This window comes from Elaeis guineensis, chromosome 7, assembly GCF_000442705.2.
Source record: "Elaeis guineensis isolate ETL-2024a chromosome 7, EG11, whole genome shotgun sequence".
Classification (NCBI taxonomy): Eukaryota; Viridiplantae; Streptophyta; class Magnoliopsida; order Arecales; family Arecaceae; genus Elaeis; species Elaeis guineensis.
In genome coordinates this window covers 98,266,282-98,281,090 of record NC_025999.2, presented here as the reverse complement: position 1 = coordinate 98,281,090, position 14,809 = coordinate 98,266,282, and the positions used below count along the sequence as shown (strand labels likewise).

Sequence of the window (14,809 nt, the reverse complement as noted above, 5' to 3'; positions counted from 1 at the left end):
TGAAGCAGAACTGAAGTCTTCTATAACATTGACAGTCCAAAGAGGTCCCCATGGTTGCTTGAATTCAGAACATATGGATCGGCCTTTTCACCGAGTACCAATTCTCTGAAGCTTCCACTCCGCCATTAATTAGCCAATCACCACCCAAAACCATGAAAACATGCTTGCAGATAAACACAACCTAAGCAGGCAAGCCCTTCACTAAACAGAATTCCTAGAGCAGGAACCCTTCATTTCTCTCAAATTTACAAGTCATCCATATAATTTACACGAAAATAAGGTAAATCAAAGAATAAATATACAGAATTTCACAAGTTAGGACTGCTTCTCCAAGTTTTCTCTCTCTTCAAAACTCAGCATCATCCAGAAGGGCGAATCCATTCTTGAAGCTAACCCCCTGCCTTTGAGCCCAACAAGCTCTCTCGCACTGCCACCACAATATCAACAACTCAGACGGCGGCGGCTGCAAGGTCGACGTCGCCTGCCACCGCCTTCTTGGCCGTCTTCCTGGGCTCGGCCGCGGTCCGACATAAGGGACAGGTGGAGTGGGAGTACAACCACATATCGATGCACTGTACATGGAAAACATGCTTACAGTTCGGCAGCAGTTTCACCTCCTCCCCGTCCTCCACCACGCTGATGCAGACCGCGCACTCCGCTGATGTCCCCTGTTTGCCCCCGTTGCCGGAGCCCTGATAGGTGGCTCTTCTGTAGGCGAAGGTGGGCAGGGCGCGGATGGCGGAGCGGTCGAGCCCGGCCGTAGCGCGCTCATGCCAGGTGTTCCCAAGCAAGCTGCGGGAGAAGAAGAAGACGATAAAAAGGATGGTGCAGGAACCCAAGAAGATGCCGAGGAGCACGAGTGTCGCCACCACGCTGCAGCAGCTCCCTGTTTGCTCCTCCATGGCGTGCCATCCGTTGCTGGACATGATGCTCTGGTTGGTAGAATCTTTTCTCCCCCCCATCTCTCTCTGTTATATATCTCTTAATCAACTTAACGACAAAAATTAAGCTATCACAATTGCTATGAGCGAACAGGGTATAGGGATGCGATGTGGCAAGAAACTTATGGTTTAAGATATCTGCCTGGAGTTCGACTCAAAAGATATTTTTGAAAGGACTGGATAAGTTGTGAGCGATAGAAACTCGATGTCTATCTCCATTTTTAAAAAAAAGAATTAAAGAAACTTGATGTCTATCAGCTGATACTCTTTTTTTTTGTTTTTGTTGGTAAACATCAACTGGTACTTCACTCGGTTCTTTTAGAGCTCAATACTGCGGTAGCCCCTGGTTTGGTGAGATGCGGAGGATATACTTTCGTTCTTTTGGAGCCCAATACTATTAAAAAATTATTGATCTGATCCGATTCATAGTGGAACATAAATAATTTTATTTTATTTTATCCTCTCTTTTTTTTGTTTCATGTGAAATAACAGCACATATTATCTTATATTTAATGTATTTTTGTATATATTTTTTTTATTTTCTAACTAATAAATTATTCATATTCCACTGTAAATGAAGTCCAACAAATAATTTTTCCGGAGCCGCCGGTTGGGCGAGATGCACACGACGGGAGAGGATGAGGTGAGCCAGCATCTAGCATCTTGTGCCCCGTCGTTATAGCGCCAACTAGGACAAGGCTAAATTAACAAGAATCGTTCGTATACTTTTGGAACAAACATTTAAAATAATAATGAGGGATTGTCAGCTCCCAGACAATCACAGGACAAGTAGGAGCCGTTCGCCGCCGGACGGCTGCGATGACACGATTGTTCATGTTGAGTATCTATACTTATCCTACGAATCCGCTGCACCTTAAACAGAGAGGAATTCTCTGTGCGCCGCAGGTGATATAAAAAATGAATCATCCCATCTTGTCCGTTATTTTTCAAAATATATTTAATATTTAATTAATTTTTTATTTAAAAACTTTATATAATAAAAATATTTTTATTTTTTTTTAAAATTATAATATTTTATAATATAATATGATTCAAAATATTATAATATAATTTAAAATATCATAATATGAAAAAAATATTTTTATCTAATTACTTTCTAATGCACATTTAATGTCTACAGATCAATTTTTTCGTTTGAAAATTTTGAACGACGAAAATACTTTTGTTCTTTGAAAAAAAATTATGACATCCTATGTATATTACGATATTCTGCGCTATATTATAATATTCTATGGACAAAATTATGACTTTCTAAATATAAAATGTCATAATTTTAACATAAAATATCATAATTTTTTTAAAAAATAAAGATATTTTTATCATATAAAATTTTTAAATAAAAAAATTGATCTGTAAATATTAAATACGTATTGAAAAATGATGATTATATAGATTAATTGAATAAGATGATGTGCTCCATATCGAATTTTTTACGGTGCTTATGGTGCACATAGAATTTCGCCTTAAACAAATTGAGTCTGTCTTTGAGATGCTTTGGACCAGAGGTGATGTATTGCTCAATGAACGTCCCAAGCCCACATAAGTCACGTTGTTTTGTGTGTATTTCATATATAACCGCACAAGTGGCTCTAGTTGCATTTTAGACTTGCACCAAACATTTCATCTCATTTAAATTCAAGTTTAGCAGCTAGATTCAACCTGACCCACTTCGGGTCAAATCAAATAGTTTGAAAATACTAATTTTAATGAGGAATAAAAGTTAAGTAGGTGGATTGGGCTAAATACCAATCCAATCATAGTTTTGATGTTGGATCCATGATTTGTACCTAGGAAATTCTGCAATAAATTACCCATGGTCAAAAACTTGAGAAATAACTCTGCTAATAAAAACTCCAAATTTGACGCCTTGCTTGCTTCCAAGCAAGGGATGACCATGGAACCAATTTAGCCTCTTTTTTTATTTTTTACAATATGATAGAGGGCTGGAGCTAATATATGCTAGGCAAAATGTATTTTTGTATCATCAATTTTTAGGTTACTAGCTAGCAATTAAGACTGAACTTTTAGATTTATCAAATTAGTCAGTAATCTTGATAAATCATGCAAAAATAGAGAGTCATACTAACATAACTCAACACTATTTGCTCTTTAACATCACATGGCCACACATAACTTTTTTCTAAATTTGCATCTAATGGATTGCAAAATTGCCATCTTGAAAGGCAATCCTCCATCCATTGAGCCCAATATTTAACATAGTGAAAGCTTTATTATTACCAAAACAAAGCTTGCACTATGTTAAATATCTTTTAACACCCATACAAGATTATCAAAACTAGTGAAATTAGTTCGCTAATTATTGTTGCCTTTCGAAATATTCCAATCCATCTGCACTCTTTATGTTGACTAGTTCAGCATCTTTCGAAAATGATGATCCTAGCCGTGATGTCAGCATGATTTCCTTCAACCCCGTCGGATCCTCGGCTGCCCCATCATTACACGCAGCCCAGACGGTCAGTTGTCTCCACTCACCCCAAACATAATTTACAATAATAAGATAAATAAGTCTACCAAATTTTGTAAATTATGGTCCCGTAGCTCAGTTGGTTAGAGCGTTGGTCTTATGAGCCGAAGGTCGCGAGTTCGAGCCTCGCCGGGACCAAATTATATTTTTCATTCTCTTTCGTTAGGATTTGATGTTACAGTTAGATCTTTATATTAATATCATGCCACTTTTATACTAGTTTAGCTATAAAATATATCAATGTATTATAAAGATGATGCTGTTTTAATGATCCATAACAGCAATTGTGATCTTTGAAAAATTAAGCTATTTCCTTTTGTATTGTTGGGAACGGGTGATGGACAAAGTAAAAAAAAAAGGGGAAGAATCATCGGAAAGATGCATAGCATTGAGCATTTTCATCAAATTAAGAAACAAATACTTTATTTTATAAGACTCCATTAATTAAAACTATCACACAAAATACTATAAAGATTTTTTATTTTACAAACCTTTTCAAGCATTTTATGTGAGCCAACTATTAATTATGTTTGGAGAAGAAAGAGACCTCTTTCAACTCCAATCCCCCTTCAAGTAAGTTGTTTTTCCTTCGAATTTTGTGTAAATCAAACATGAAGTAAGTTATAAAGAAATATATCCTTCTAAATAATTTCAAAATTTTATCATCATAATCATGATTGCTTTTTTTTTAAAAAAAATTTTGTGGATGAGTTGTGCTTGGCGGCACAAAAACTTCCCCTCCAAAAGTCATATTTGAGATGTGCAATTAATCTTGTGCACCTTTACGCGATGGAGTCACAGTTAAGATTGTCCGTTAGGTGATGAATAACCAAGCTGCACTTTATTAATGTAATATTTTTATGTAAAATTTGTGTGTTCCTTTATCATTACTCTTTGAGGAAAAAGGAGATTCAGGAAGATCCTAGTCAACCATCAAATGTACGGATTGTATAAAAAATATCTTTATTAGAGGACCATGCAATAGTTTTGTTATAACGTTCCCCAAAAAAAAGAAAGAATAATTACAAAAACCCTTTAAAGCTTATATTTATTATATCTAATTAAATTAATAATATTAGTGCAATCATTTACCTCATGTGAAAGAAAAAAATATCTTTAGATGAGAAAGGCGATGCACATATTTTTCTTATATCGTTATATGGGTATTATGTTACTTAAAATTATTTTTATTATTTTTTTGAATTTTTTTTGATGTGATATTTAAATCTCATTTAAAATTAACGGTTTGATTGATGTTTTGTTAAATTATAGATTAAAATATTAAAAAAAATAAATATCAACGGGATGAGTGCAAATTTTTTAAATTATTGAATGTAAATAAAATTTATCTTTAATTTAGACAGAATTTTTATAATTTACTTTAAAAAAAAATCCTTTAGCCGTATTCCCTTAATCCAAGCAAGCATGCTTGTATTCCACGTCGACAGATCAAATTATTGCGGCAGGATTGTCTTCAGATTATCTTGCAAGTCTATAAAACATTTAAATTCCTTCACATTGTTGTTTCCCCTGTCGCTGTACTGATGTCCGAACCCAGCAACAGCCCGCCCTGCCGAATTATGTCTGGAGACGCTTCGGTTGTACTCAATTTGAGGTCTTCTTTTCCCTTTTTGATCCTTTGAGGAGGGAAAAAGAGAAACCAAGCCCGAAGGCTAAAAGAAAAGCGAAAAGGCGAATAGACAAGGCAGTGGAGCCGGGCCATGGCAATAGATATCGTCCCCACCCGCGCCCTTCTTTCTCTGACTACTAATCCACATTGCTTCGTCTGGGTGGCTTCTGTCTTCCTCTACACCGACCTCTCCTCCTTTGAAAGCCTCACACCACCATTAGCCTCTTTTCCTCCATCTTTACAGGCCTTTGCTTCGGGTGCTGCCGCCACTTCAGTTTCTTATTCCACAGTGGAGTTGATGCACACGACGTTTATGTAGATTTTTCCCCGGATTTGTCAGAACAGAGGTTGGTGAGAATTTGTGGGTTTAGATTAGTTCTCGTGTTTCGATGGTCTTGATGTTTGGTACAATTTAATGGTAGTCCTTGTCATGTAAAGTTTTTATGGTCTGGTGGGCTGTTTTGCAAACCGAGCAATGATATATGCTTTCAGTTTAGACATGCTTGATGGTTTGCTTATACGTTATAGATTTGCTGCAATTGATGAAATTACTTGGGTGCGGAGAGTGGGATCTGAGTTTCTCAGAGATTGTTAGGCCGTGCGTTTCATAATTTGGTTATACCGTGAACTTTTCTTCTGAAATTATTTATGTTTGTTCTATCTGTGTTCTCGTTAATCTATAACTCTCTGGCATTGTGGATTAATCTGCTCACGTATTGGATGTTTGAGTTCATGATTGTCATTATTCAGTAGCTATTTAATTTGGTTAGATAAGAGTGGTTGGGTTAATGCGTCAACAGGCCTTAAATTCATGAATAATTGAAAGGAATGTGATTAACTGATGTATTTGGCAATATTCTGCTGATAAAAAGAAATTCAGGAAATGTTATGGTTGGATGTTTCACCTTTCTAATGCTCCTTTTACCTATGCATCTTCAATCATATGAATATAGAAACAGCTTGATAGGATTTGAGATATGTAGAGAGTAGAATGATTGCTGTTTGAGTCAAATCCTCAGTAAGGCCTAGAGGATTTCAATTGTAAGGACTAGGGCATTGTGGATCAATAGCTTGTTTTTTGCAGGTTGTGTGCACTGGATGATGTATTTAGAGTCAAAATCCTCAATAAGGCTTAGGGGATTTCAATTGTAAAGACTAGGGCATTGTGGATCTAGTAGCTTGTTTTTTGCAGGTTGTGTGCACTGGATGATGTATTCTTGTGCTAATGAAGCTGTTCATCAAGATAAGGGTATTCTGGATCTAACAGTTTGTTTTTACAGGTTTTTTATGCTGAGTGATGTATTTTTGTGCTTCTGTTCAGTAAGGAGCTGCAAACATTGGTTACTTACAAATGTAACTAAGGCACTGCACCTTTAGGTTGTTTTTTTTGTGCAAAATTTAGTTTTATAGCCATATGTTGTTTTCCATCATAAAAGGTTTTAGAGAGTAGCTAGCCTCATTATGTTGAAGAATTATACTTATTTTCATCCATGCCTGCTCGAATTTCTTGGAGTTGGATAACCAATATGGAACAACAGCCACACCAGCTAAGCTGTAACTCAACAATATGTCACCAGGACTTCATTATATTAGAAGCCTGTTAATTTTTAAATCTACATGTCATATATCACATATACCTTGTTTAAATAAATCATCTTAGCTGGACATCTAGCATCCTCAATTCTGTATCTACCATAATTTCACCTGTTATTCTGTCTCCACATTCTATGAAAACAGGGTTATATGGCCCATGGTAATTTGTTTGCATGATGATTCATTTGTCATTTTGCTATCAAGGTTACATTAACCTAAGTTTTGTGCCAGGCTTCGTGTTTTATGCCAAACATTAAGTGAATTGCACATAAAGAAAATGGGTTCTGGGGATTGGCTTAAAACAATTATCAGCTGGAAGAGAACAAAGCAATCTCAGTCAAAGCAAGTGAAGGTAAAACATTAACTTATTTGATTGGTTATCTGCTTCTTCTTTTGACCATGCTCTAACTTTGTCTAGCTTGAATGAGAAGAGGATGCATGCCTATGCTGGAGTGTATTGAGATTCTTAAAATATCCCAGAAGTTGGAAAGTCTAGGAAATATGAAGTAATCTTAGCAATAGTGAAGTGCTAGATATTGACTTCTACAGAATCCTGGAAAAAGCATAAAGTTGAGCATTTAATATATGTTTTGCTTGTAGATCTGTACTTGGTAAATGCAATGTGATGATCATAGATTATGCTTAACTAATGAGGGAGTTGGATGTGCCAAGGAGAGATGCAGTCATGAATACTGCAAAAATCAACTTCTGTGACATTGGTTTGGGCCCGCATGGGCACCTTCATAATCTAGGTACATAAACACATGGCATTTTAGTAAAGCCCTAATGCTCTTAAAGCATCATGGTTGATGCCTCTGCACCTAGACAGACAACTTCAGATTTAAAGTGGTGTCAATAACACATAGTAGTGCTTAATAAATTTGAAAAATGAACGACACTATAACTGATTTCTATCATGCATTAACATGTAACGAGAACTGGTTTCAGCATCATTTGGAGAATCTAAAAGTATGTACCTGACTTTTTTTTGGTGCATTTTCACTCCATCATCTTATGGTGTAGTTTTAAAACCTGTAAAGGTGAATATGCAGTACAAAAGTACATAGTGCAAACTGTCTTCCAGTCTTCTCCGATAGGCTATTAGATGTGCTGCTTCATACTTCGGTAAGCAAGGAATAGAGGGCTTGATATGGAAAAACACTTAAATTGTGTTTGAAGGGTCCAGCAGGTTTACAAAGTTATCCTTATCTGTTCTTTGTTGCTTAACAGAAACATGCAAAAATTGATTGGTTGCAGAGTGGGGGATGAACCATGGTCTGTTCCAAACTAGGTTGAAGGTGTGGCTTATAGACCACAATGAGGTAAATATAAGAGACTTGGTAAAGCTTAACATCAACATTTAAAAATAAATAAGAATTACAGTAATGGGATTTGAATTACAGTATCTATCTCGACATTCTAGCTAACTCAGAGTTTAGGATCAATACAGGGACATGATGTTGCTTTGTAAGTTTTTTTGTCAAGATAAAAGGTCGAATATCATTGACCATTCCCAAATTATAGAAACAATCAAATAGGGTTTCATTTTTTACTGGAAAAGAAGAAAAGATGAATTGGAAAGTTGAATTGATGATATGGAATTATTAAACTTTAGCTAGCTGCAAGGTTTAGGCAGATGTTATAAGGAAAATTGAAATAAGTCTGGTGACTTCATTTATTTATGAAAAAATAGAATACCTTGTACACAGGCAAGTAAACAAGAGAAGAAAAAAAGAAGATGGCATAAAAACATTATCTGTTAAGACTAAAAAGTTGGTGTTATAGCTGTAGAAGCAAAGCAACTGGGTCAGATCAAGTTAGGCAATGGTAGCAATACTGTAGCAGGAATCCTAGATACAATTACCAATTGTTCCCCTAAACAATGGGGCTCAGTAAGTGGGGGAAGAAATGAACCCTCTTAACAAATAAATTGCTCACCAGTACTTATTTCTTTATCTAGTTAAAATGCCATATGGCTAGATGTATAATTTAGTATATTTGCTCATAATATGGATATGGATGATGGTTTTAAATTGCTATTGTTGGATGTACTGGTTGATGTTGATGTTGGTTCTCTAATATTCACCTTCTGTTTATTCACGTCAATCAGCAATTGTTTCTTGCATGTCAACTTGTTCATGATTCACACATATGCTGCCTCGAACAGGGCACTTCTTGTCAACAATCAAATGGGTTCAAGTGGAGAAATCAATCTCACAGAAAATCTAATAAATTATATAATGGTGCTTTCAGTGAGAACCCTCATTGTGGTAGCATGAGTATTGAGGATTTAGCAGCCATTTGTATTCAAACCGCATTTCGAGGCTTCAGGGTATATATGAAAACATTTTATGCTATATGCCCTTCCATGTCTTCTTCCATAAATGTTTATGTTTGGATTTTATGCATAGTATGATGTCATTCAATTTGATATGAGTTTCTTTCTCAGTTCATTGTGGAGCATGATTTTTATTGAATCATATTGCTGCTGCATCCATGCAATCAGCTGTTACCTGTAAAATTGTTTCGTGAAAACATTTTAAGCTGTATTACCTACTTCATCCCTATTTGTGCATCAGCTAGTGCTGTAAATTATGGAAAAGAGGTAAGGTGGGGGCAGGTTGCTTAAGTCTAGAGTTTTTGTTCTGTTGGTCTGCGAAAAAAGGGTTGGGAAGTGAAAAAGGGATTATAGAAACCTCTCGCCTCTGGGCTAAAGAAATGTATCATGCCATGTTGACATGAATATGAGTGGATTTGCATCGTAGAGACTATTATTTATTTGTTTTGGCATGTACCATGCACATGGTTTAATCAAGATGGTGGAGCATTTGATGGATGCTCGTGGTAGCCTCATCCATTAGAAAGGCTGATCATCAAGAAGCATCAACAAAGAGAGACATTCTGATAGTACGATATCTGCAGGCAAGAAATTCTCAAAGGAATAATATATAAGCCATGTGTCTGTTTGTATTTATAGATGTGTGTGAATGAATGAGAGATGCCAGAACTTACATTTAAAAAGTGTCATGATGTCCAACCACCATGCATGGCCGGATCCTAACTCTTTGCCATTATAAAACATTGTAGATGTAGAGTGTGACTACAAAATATCAGACAGCCATTCATCTAGCAACCATTTTCATTTTCCCTCAATTAATTACTTTCATGATCATCCTATGCTTTGATTAATGCCTCCATGGTACCATCATTTGCTTTGTTGTCCTTGTCCACCTCACTTTTAGACTACAATTACCTGATTTGGCTAGTGAATGTTTTAATTAACTCTTCACTTCTGGCTTCTATATGTCAGCTGGAGATTCCCTCATCCTCTTGAAAAGAAAGAAACATATTATTGTGTTGCTCAACTGCCAAGGAAATGTGTTAGTGCTAAATTTCATGATGCTAAAGAGGTTGTGTGGCTCCATTACATTGTCGATGATGCTAGTGTAACATCTAATTCCATGACTTTGGTATATCATGATCATTGAAGTGCTATGCTAGTATCAATCTTGAGTTTTTTCTCAAGTTGAGAAACCACAATATGATTGATTTCCACTACCGTTACCACTTTTTCCACATATACATATCCAATCTATATAACAATGCCCAGAATTCGTTACCAATATTCATACTGCCATCTCTCTCATTTTATCTGGAAATTTCTCTGCTGGTGATCCATTGAGGGGATATGCCACAGATCCATGTACAGTAGTATTATGTGACTTGCCTTTTATTGGTGGATTTATTGCAGTTTAACATGGAATCTTTTAACTCTTCAAAATGCAATTTTTTGTTTGTTTGTTATATGATAACCTCATTATGACATGTTGAGATCTTCAGCATTTGCAGTGAATATAGTCGTATTCAATTTTCACAATTTTCTCGTGACTAACTCCTTGTTAGTGAAGGGAACATTATGGTGTCTCATGCTCGGTAGCTTTATATGGTAAATATCTGATGTCCTTTTCTTTCTCCTCCCCAAAATTACCCACCTCCAATTATGGATTGGGTCATAGTAATGGACCTTTTTTTCTTATGATGGCTTTTGTTAAGTGGCTTTACTACTAATCTATTTCATATCCAAATACAGATTCTTTGTCATGAAACTGTATTGATCTGTCACAGCAGGTATCTCCCATGTTGATCTGCAGATCCTTGTTAGTGAAGGGAACATTATGGTGTCTCATGCTCGGTAGCTTTATATGGTAAATATCTGATGTCCTTTTCTTTCTCCTCCCCAAAATTACCCACCTCCAATTATGGATTGGGTCATAGTAATGGACCTTTTTTTCTTATGATGGCTTTTGTTAAGTGGCTTTACTACTAATCTATTTCATATCCAAATACAGATTCTTTGTCATGAAACTGTATTGATCTGTCACAGCAGGTATCTCCCATGTTGATCTGCAGATCCTTGTTAGTGAAGGGAACATTATGGTGTCTCATGCTCGGTAGCTTTATATGGTAAATATCTGATGTCCTTTTCTTTCTCCTCCCCAAAATTACCCACCTCCAATTATGGATTGGGTCATAGTAATGGACCTTTTTTTCTTATGATGGCTTTTGTTAAGTGGCTTTACTACTAATCTATTTCATATCCAAATACAGATTCTTTGTCATGAAACTGTATTGATCTGTCACAGCAGGTATCTCCCATGTTGATCTGCAGATTGATAGAATAATATGCATGCAGGCTAGGAAAAACCTTTGTTCTTTGAAAAGGATAGAAAGACTTCAATTCCTTGCCCAAGGCCATTCTGTTAACAAGCAGGCATCAACCACTTTGAGTTATATCCAATCTTGGAGCAAAATACAAGCACAAATCAAAGCTCGCTGTATTTGTATGGTAACTGAAAGCCGCATTAGGGTGAAGAAACAAGACAATCAATTGAAACTTGAGGCTAAGCTTCATGACTTAGAGGTAGGTGATGTCCATCATGTTACTTGTTTTTTGCATGTCTGAACTCAATCTGTTCTATTAGAATTTATGAGGTAATATTGTAAAACCTTAATCATAGCTCAATGCATGTGGTATGGCAATAGTGGCTTTCTGAAATAGACATGATGGGACATCAGTTGATTTTGGTTTTGTGATGAATGCTGCGGCATTGTCATGGTTTCCTGGTTTCAGATAGTTGTTAATTTTGTTTGGTAGAAGATAATCATGTTAGATGACCAGCTTAAGGGTTGTGTGCTGGAAGATCATTTATTTGTTTTGTTCTAACTACTTGCTCATTGAATTGGTTTTCCATGTCAATGGTCTTAACAATACTCATTTTGATAAAATACAAGTCACTTCTTAGTCTTCCATGTAGGGCCGGAGCTAGAAAATTGAGTAACATTTAAGATCTCTTATCTTGTGCACATGTGATGAATTTTCATCCGTTTGGGCTGATTAGGTAGATATCCACATGGTTGAGTCAGGAACCAACAGATTATATTATCTTCCTGTTCATTTAGAGCCTGGCCCTGACCTCTGATTTCCAAACAGGTGGAATGGTGTGGAGGCTCTGAAACGATGGAGGAAATAATTGACAGGATACAGCAAAGAGAAGAAGCGGCAATCAAGCATGAACGAGCCATGGCATATGCATGTTCGCATCAGGTCTGGTTTTGAAGAACTAGCTCAATATCTTAAGCATGTAAGTAATGCAGATTCACCATAGGACTCATGTATTTTTGCTTTTGCCTGTAGTGGAGGGCCAACCCTGGCTTGAACCAGGGACCTTTTGTTTATGAATGTGGAAAGGTAATTGGGAGTGGAGTTGGATGGATCGGTGGATTGCAGCTCGTCCATGGTAAACCCGGCTGCCCCCTCATTCTGTGATCCCCAAGCAAGCCCAGGCCAAGGCAACAAGCACAGTTGGCAAGAATACAAATCCATCCACCGAGAAAGTTTCAGATTCTGTTAAACCTGCAGCGACTGATGGGAAAGGCTCTACAAATAGATCACCTCAATCACATGATGGAAAAATAGTTAACCGAGAGCAAATTGTCAAGGCAGCAGCTTCCCAAGAATGCAAAGATGAAGCAGGAGCAGCACCTTCCTGCACAAACAAGTGAAATTACTGCCTGAGTCTAGCTTAAGATTATGTGCCAGATAAAACCAATTCATTGTTTGCAGAAGTGAGAGCATTCATGATTTATATATCTATATAGAAATGATGCCGTGAAGTATTGCAAGAAAATGATGGTGTGAGTGATAATTTTCTGTTGTTCTTTATTAAACCATTGATTAAGCAGAATAAAAGAGGCCATTTGCCATTGAGGCTATAAAAAATTATTGAATGTATATATGCATGTGCTTTCATGTGAAGAAACATCGTAGATTGGCTGTCCGTGGAGTGGGCCTTCTTGTTCCTGCTCGGTTCCTTCAACAAGATTGGCATGGTCGCCTGGCTGATTGGGACTGGACAAGTCCTTTGTTGGCCTTGGCTGTTGCAGAAGAAAAACCCCTTTAAACTGGTATCCATTTGTGATCATTCTTAATGGTTCATCCGTTTTCTGAATGCTTTGTAGCTTGGAGCAAAGATACGAAATTCGTCAGCATGTGGATTATTAGCTAACTGCATTCTTATTGTTGCGAAAGAAATCTGCTGGTCGGGACCCATCCTCTATTAAAATACATCTAAAATAATGTAGTGAAGTCGCACTAACTGTGAACTTAGGACCACCAAATTGGCTAGCTGTGGGAGAAATCTGTGTCTGATATCGATGCCGAAACAGCTTCGATGAATGTAGACTTTCTTGCAGGTACTCTCCGACATCATTGACCTTGACAGGCATTCAGCTCCAATCACATCAACATCCTATCTTAATCTTGCGGCAATACTTATATATTGATGTCTGCAAGTCTTCTTCATGCCACATGACACAGCAGTAATTTACATACCTTAGATCAGATGGATGGTGGAATTTACTAAAACACAAACATACTCCCGGTACATTCCTCATCGGCAGCCATTTTAATTCTTATAAACGCCGCAGGTTGACGAAGAAGTACAAAACTTTCCCTTAAATCCATGAGACCTAGATGTTACCTACGTATACCTCCCTAAGGATGCTGTCTTGTTTTTAATCATTGGAAATGCGGCTATACTGTGCATGAACTTATTACCAAAAAAAAAAATAGTGTGCATGAACTGGTGCCATCCCTGCATATCGACTGCCACCAATGCAAAGCTGCTCACGAGGCCTCTCATTGGCCAAATCCCGTTCTTGGGTTTTTATATCTCGTGGAAATCAACCGAGCACTTCACATCTCAAAAGAGATTCTTTGCCCCTGGAAATCCAATGTGAGGCGCACTATTTTATTTCAACAGATCGATTTTTTTATTTTAAAATTTTATATGTAAAAAATATTAAACTGAAACGGAATATCATAATTTTTGTGGAGGATGTCATAATTTTTAAGGAATATGATAATACTATTTTCGTATATATTCATTATCTTTTTTCTTCCGTACAGTATTATGACGTCTCTTATTAAAAATTATGATATCCCTTTACAAAAATTATGATATCCTGCTTCAGTTTAGTATTTTCTGCAGGAATGTCATAATTTTTGTGAAGGGATGTCATAATTTTTCAGAAGAATATTTTTGTTATACAAAATTTTTAAATGAAAAAATCGATCTACTGACGTTAAATGTGCGTTGGGAAGCGGTGGCTATGTGGATCAATCGAACAAGATAGTATGCTCCACATCAAATTTTCTATACTGTATGCGGTGCACAAAGAATTTCTTCACGTCTCAAATAGTTTGGTGCCTCAAAGAAAATTACTGAAAAGATGCTGACAAATATGACCAAGCAAATAACTTTCAACTTGCGTAGAAATGATAAAAGACGTTATTGTAGTACACTAATGCTAATGAAAAGAGACAACTTGGTTTCGCCTAAGCTTGTAGTGAAAGTTCATTACGCCTGCGTGTCTGAGACCGGTGTACATGGCTAAATCTTTCTACATCTGAGGCGAAAAGAGACAACTTGGTTTCGCCTAAGCTTGTAGTGAAAGTTCATTACGCCTGCGTGTCTGAGACCAGTGTACATGGCTAAATCTGTCTACATCTGAGGCGATTGGCTAAACCAGTTAAATCCTAGATGCTAGATTTGGTAAGATAATGGAGACCGTTGTACT

At 36.7% G+C, this 14,809-nt stretch overlaps 1 non-coding gene and 1 pseudogene across 1 annotated transcript; both read left to right on the top strand.

Moving 5' to 3' along the window:
• Positions 1–3,511: 3,511 nt before the first annotated feature.
• On the top strand, positions 3,512–3,585 carry TRNAI-UAU (transfer RNA isoleucine (anticodon UAU)). The gene has a single exon. It is a non-coding gene; the product is annotated as a tRNA-Ile (tRNA).
• A 5,496-nt stretch (positions 3,586–9,081) lies between these two features.
• Positions 9,082–12,964, top strand: LOC140859076 (protein IQ-DOMAIN 10-like; annotated as a pseudogene).
• The last annotated feature ends 1,845 nt before the right edge of the window (positions 12,965–14,809 follow it).